The following is a 6,885-nucleotide window of genomic DNA, read 5'->3' on the forward strand; positions in this document are numbered from 1 at the left end:
TTTGCAGATTGGATCCTGCTCTCGGTTACCTTGGTGCATGGCTGAAGTAGAGCAGCCTGAGCCACCCAGTGCCGCGGAAGCACAGATGTGCATCTGAGCACAGCTCATGCTCAGAAAATCGGTCTGTCAGGAGAGAGCCCATACATTTGGGAGCGCGCTGCATGTGCCTGGCTTGCTGTGAGATGCTGGCTTGCTTTACTTTCAGCCCCTCAGCCTCTTCCAGGCTCGGCTGGTTTCCTATCCGATTAAAATGCAATCAGTGTGACTGAAGCACTGTACAAAAAGTCGAGGAACAGCAAACCTCAGTAACGCTAGGCTGTAGTTAACTGGCACTGACTGAAAGAAGCCAATGAATCTCTGCGGTGTCAAGGGCACTGAAAGAAAAGTCGTAGGGAGACGCTAAGCCTCTGTCACTTTAAATGTTATTAATTCCCCAGACAAGCTCGGCTGCTGAGTGAACATTTCATTTTGAGAAATAAGGCTTGAAGGTCCGGCAGTGCAGTCTGTCTGTAGCAGCTATGCTATAGCACAGTATAAACAATCATGGCAACTTCGGCCTTCAGCACCATTGTAAACTATTTATCAGCGAGCTGTGTTTGACTGAATAAGCACTTTTCCTTGCAGAGGGGCCGCCTCTCAAAGCAGAGAGTAATTCTGCTAATGGCTTCTCCTTACCTCTGAGAAGAAGGCATGGTGAGCCTCAGGGCGATACCCAGGATGCCAGCAGGGCTTGCGGGATGCCACAGCCCAGCACCACGAAGTGCCACCAGGCCCGTTTCTGCGGGACCGCCCTGTGGCTGTAAACACAAGGGGTTTCCACACGTCTGGCATCTGATTCTGATATTGGTTATCTCTGTGCAAATCAGAAATAACTCCAGCCAAGCCAATGGAGTTCCACTAATTTAAAACTCGGTCTGAGCTCTCCCTCATCCCTATTCTCTGCCGATTACTGCCTTCTGTAAAGGCATAGTTTTCCTTACGAGGCAGCAGCCTGGGGTGGAGCACCCAAGCCAGCTGGTGCTTGTCTCCCCCTCTACATCACCCAGAGCACCCACACAGGCCCACTCCCAGTGGCCCAGCCCAGCCTGGCCACTCCAGCAGCTGCTCTGCCAGGGACAGCCAGCAACAAGTGCCATGTGGGCTGGGCACATTCATGGGGAAAGCTCCGGTCCTGTTCTTGGAAAACAGGTGGAAACATTCAAGGCAAGATGTTTTTATCCTTGCTTGCATTTCAAGATTCAAGCTGTAGACATTCAAGGTGCCTTCACTGGGTCTGTGCTCTGACCAGCCCAGGATCTGCTTGTAATTCATCAAGAAGGAAAGCAAAGGATGCAAAAAGAAAAGGCCTGCTGGCCTAGAAAGCTGCGAGGAAGGACTGGTAGGGAGGCAAAGGAAAGACTTCCTGCTGAGTAGTGCAGCATCAGTCCAGAACCAAACGGGTGTTTTGCCTGTGTCTTTCAGGCTGACAGGCCATACAGAAACTGTGCTGAAGCTACTGTAAGTGATTAAATCAGGGCAGCTATTTTATGCATTCTCAGAGGTGGCCTGACTGCAATTTAGTGCTGGGAATTTGAAAGCAATTGCTCTCGAGTTTCTGTTCCCATCCCTGCCACCATCTCAGACCCTTATCAAGTCTGATGATGAATTTGGGACGAGGTTTTAGCTCTCCCCTCCACTGAAAAATGCAACCAAATATTCTGTGGCTTGGTGTGATGCCAGTATACGCCACAGTATACTGGGTAGAAAATAAGTGGCAGAAGAAGAGAAAATCACAGAACAAAAGGGGAAAAAGGGAAAGAAAAGGACCATATGAGCAAACTCACTGCAGCTTGCTAGTTCCTTGACAGATGGAAATAGCTTCAGCAAGTACTGTTTTGGACGGTTCCTTACTGTTTTCTCTCACTAGCATTTTCTGGAATGATGCTGGTAAAGTTTTACTGGTCAGACTGGCAATATATACAATGATAATACAATAATAAACATACACAGTCATGACTCCAGAGCTGGGTTGTTGAAAGAGTAAAGTTTTAGAAACAAAATGCTTTACTGAGGGCAGGCCCCTCTTCCTCCCTCCAATCCCAGCAAGCTTATTTATTTTTTCAAGGTCTTTTTATCATTGAGTATTAAAAACAACCCTTCTCCTCCAATGAAGGAACCACCCAGCAACACAAAGATAACCTTTCTTGTAAAGACAATGTACAGATAGCAAGAATACTGTTGCTATTTTTTGCTATTCTAAGATAAAGTTTTTGCTCCCAGTTAATCCATAAGAAGTTTATCTTTATTTCAATGAACTCATTCAAAGTATAAATGCCAGCAGGACCTTCCAACAGCAGTTATAGCAATGAGCCACTTTGACAACACTCTACTGTTTCCCCTTTCTTATGAAACCAAAATAAAATTAATTGTGTTCTGATAACTCCGTATTTTGGAATCACTAGATTCTGGCTTACTTTTGCTGTAGAAAGAAGTTTGTTCAAGAAAATATATGACTTGCAGGACACCAAATGGCCCTGCTTTATGTAATGCTATTTAGGGGCCATGAGAGAAGAGCACAGGGTAAAGTGGGGCTGCTCTGACAGGCTGAAAGATAGTCATCACTACCTCTTGTATTCAGGAACTCTGAGGGAGGCACCACGTGGGTAGACTGGAGACCTGAGACTGGCTTCAACAAGAACATTCAAACCTGAGCAACTGCTTTTTTTGATGGTCTCTATCTGCTGTCTGAAGAGCTATCCCTTCAAACCAGGGATAGATTTCACTAGCTGAACATAACAGCTCTCTCAGCTAAAAATCTCAGAGAGTGGACAATACAAACACTATATTTTGTGGTTAACAGCACTGAACATGGACACCAGAGAAGCCACTGTACTCAGTGGTATGAGTCGCTGAATGGTTCTTATTACGACCTGCACTATTCCCACAGCACATCAAAGTGTTCTTCCCAAAGCCTTGTGCCTTCCCTTCCTTGTGCCTTGACACAAGCAGCAAAGTTAATGCATGTGGTATCAGTCCTTCAGAAACGACCATTCTCCCTCAAAATTCACATACATCCATGCAGCTCTAACCCCTCTTAGCATCAATGAAGCCCAATAAATCTGCCCTTAATTAGTAAGGGGAGGAGTGGGGAACAGTCATTGCCTAGTCAAGCAATGCTGAGCACCGCGGGGGATTTTCTGCGGAGAAGAGAGGGTTAAAACTCCGTTTGGGTGTGCCTCCATCAGCACTGTGCTAAGTGCTGCATTTTCTCTGGAGGTTTTTCCCACAGATTTACAGCTTCTAGCTATAATTGATCAGCCATATACAGATCACATAAACCACTAAAACAAACACAGTATGAACAAGTGGAAAAAGTCATCCAAAGCCAGGAAAGACTGAACAACAAAGTGCAGATCAATTACCTCTGTTCTTTGCAGACTGTGGAGCTAGGAAGTGGGCCTAAATGCTGCCCACGTATCACTGCCTATATCTGGAATTTGGAGAACAGTTGCATGATTATATGGTATTAAGAAGAAAGCAGAAAAGTGTCCCTGTAGGACTCTTATAGCCTTAGTTCTTTAGATGAGATTTGCTCTGGAAAACAGTGGTACATCCTCCCAATATATTACTGAGATGAAGTTCAGATGAAGAAGATCTAATCGTTTTTAAGTGTTGGTAACTAATGATCCCCTTTGCTCTGGGAACAGAGATTTGAGCTCAAATGTAGCATTTTTTAAGTGGGGAAAGGAGGAGAGGAGAGAATAAACCACAGCTGGTGTCCTTAGGGGAAAAAAACAGAGAGTGGCAAGTCTGCAGTGGGGAGCTCCTTAAGACAGCCTTTCATGCGGTTCTGCATCAGACGAATTCATTTACTTAGCTTTTTCAGCATTTTTGGTTAGTGGGTGACCAGAGCATTTGGGTGTAAAACATAGACTATGTAGGTTTCTCTCTTTGTTCTTGATTTTCTTGACCTAAAATCCCTCTGGCCCAGGGAAAATCTAACTCACTGGATGTATTTGTGAAGGCTAATGCAGCATTTTTGTCCACGACTTTAAAAAAATAAAAAAAAATTAAAAAAAGAGAGTTTCAATGCTTAAAGCTGCATTCTGCTACTAAACCAATAATAACATGCTGTGTTTCCATTTCAGCCTGTGAATCTTTGTGGACATGCTTATTATCCTCAGGAGCAGCTCTAAGATCCTAAACTTGTGTATATGACAGTGTCTTGTGCATGCACTTCTAATTTCTATGAATATGATCCCTTGGAGGGCTGTGTAGGTGTGTATGGGTGTGCATCTCTGTGACTGTCTGAGTCAGGCAGTTTGCCTGCCTTACCCTGAAGAAGCACCTCTTCCCCTCTTTTTTTCTTCTTGCTCTGTTCCAGTCACCAAGGTTATATCCAGCAGAAAAGTCCCTGGTCTGCTGTGGCTCTCAGGAGAACAAACCTGCCTCTCTTCACCAAGCTGGCTCCAAAGCACCACAGAAGCTCTAGATAACTGATGGCTGGGCTCTGCAAAAAAAAAAACAAAAAAAAAAAAAGGAAAGTGCTGAAACACCTTGAATACGTCATGGAAGTTTAATGGTCTAAACATTTGGGACTGACATACTTCAGAAATGATCAGACTTTGTACAAGCAAGAAAACACCCTCACCAGACCCTCACATCTTACCCCACCAGGAGGAGACTTGCATGTACTTATTTTCTTATTTTCTTTAATTCTGTGGTGAGCAAGTAGGTATGGAGGGCTAGCTTGCATCCCCAGCCAAAGGGATGTCAGGGAGAAGAGGGCAATCACTGATTCTTAGAAACACTCTAGGTTGCTACATGTGTCAGAAATCAGGAAGAAAGAGGAAAGAACGCATCATCCTACCACAGCAGCTCCCAGGACAGCAATCTCCAGTGATGTATAGAGAGGAAAATGTGTCAAAGTAGTTAGAAGGAGAAAAAAAAACCAAACACATGATGAAGAGAAGGGCGGCTGAGTGACAAAAGAGTCATGGAGCAAACATCCAACCACAAATAATTTGAGGGTTTGATTTGTTCGTGTTACACTGCTGACACGGCATGTTTTCCCCTGCTAGCTGCCTTTGCTGTAACAGTGTTAACGTCTGGCAAACTTGGAGACTGCTTTCTCACTAACGAAAGTGATTATTATCAATAGGCAGCCCCTTGCGTGTCACCCGTGTCTAGATATGAGATCATTATAATCAAGAAAGAGGGACCATGAGTGTTTAGGTCACTTTGATGTGTTTTCCTGCAACACGGAGAAGAAGATGGTGTTCTTGCTGAAGCTGCTGCTGTGACAGCACAGAACTGCTCACTGTTTCATGCCCTTGACTCTTGGTGCTGGCTGTGAACACATAGAAGTTGTTGCTTTTAGTGATCTGGTAGCCAGGAAATTGGCTGAGATCCTTTTGCTGGCCATGGGGGTTGCATAACCTTGTTGTGATGGTTGTCATGTTATCTGTGTCTTCTGAAAATGGGTTTGGCTGAGGTTGGAAGGGACCTCTGGAAGTCATCTGGTCTGACTCCCATGGTCAAGCAGGGTCACACAGAGCAAGCTGCCCAAGACCATGTCCAGGCGGGTTGTGACGATCTCCAAGGAGGGAGACTCCACAACCTCTATGGGCAACCAGTGCCAGAGCTTCACCACCTGCACAGTAAAGAAGTGCCTCCTGATGGTGAAGGGGAACCTCCTCTGTTCCAGTTTGTGCCTGTTGGGCTGTATAGCCCAAGTCCTTGAATGTACATCATGATCACAAGACTCTACCTGGGGTCAACTAAAAAGACTAAAGAAAATCCAGTTCGGTTGAATATGGCCACATCACACTGGGTCTAGAAGCAAGACAAGCAAAAGAAAATGCTCAGGGTAGAAGCTGAGCCCTTGTGCCTTTCCAAGATGGACAAGTATTTCTCTCTTCCATGTGTGTTTGGTCTGGCATGCAACGTCATCTGGAAGTTGTGTGTAACCTTCCCAACAAATTTGTTAAGCCTCAGTAAGCAGAGGAAAGATCTCACCAGAGCAAGAAGCAAGGAAAGCACAGTAGAGCAATTAAGACCAGAAAGGACTGTGGAAAAGAACCTGAAAAGATTTTCTTTCCACAGAACTCTTAGAGTTTACAACAAATGTAAAGGACCCCTTGAAAATACTAGGTTGCCTGCTGCTTTTTGTTTAGGAACCTCCATCCAGCCGTCACAGGGAAGATACACAGTCTCTTAGACATTTCCCTAGCAGCTCTCATTTTAGGTAATGTAAATAACATTTTTTACATTAACATCTTATTTATGTAGAATCTTCTGTCTCAGCAGATGTCCTGCAGCTGTAGGTGTATAAAATACAGAGTAAGGGGGTGGGGAGGATTAATCTCTTCCTTATACTTGTGCAAAGAAGGAGCCACTGCAGTGGATGTTGTGAAGCAATGGGAGCATTACCAGACATCAAATATCACATGCCAGACATCAGGCCCAGAGCTGAGGCTCAGGGTTACTGTCATGCCACATAGTCAACAGGCGTGTAGCATAGCGTACATGTAACTTAGACTCAAAATAAGTCCTTCATCTTTATAACCTCCTTGCCACTCAGTGAAAAATGATAACATTTGTTGACCACTGATGTGTGTAACTTGGGAATTCATTTTCCTTTGTAACCTTGGGAATCTTTCAGCTTGCCTTGTCAGGGATAATTTCTTATTGCCATCTTACCAGTGAGACCAGGACCAGACATGTAGTGGATATAAATCAGCTCAGGCATTAGCATCAACTTTTAAAACAAAATAAAATAAGCACTTGAACAGAGATATCTTACATGAAGCACAGGTCTGCAGAAACACGACGTTTGGTACATTTTGGTGAGTTCTGTTTTGATAAAGCTGCTACACAAGCTCCACCACACCTTTATAGCAACAG

The sequence above is a fragment of the Anser brachyrhynchus genome (genome assembly GCF_964034855.1).
Source record: "Anser brachyrhynchus genome assembly, chromosome: 4".
Classification (NCBI taxonomy): Eukaryota; Metazoa; Chordata; class Aves; order Anseriformes; family Anatidae; genus Anser; species Anser brachyrhynchus.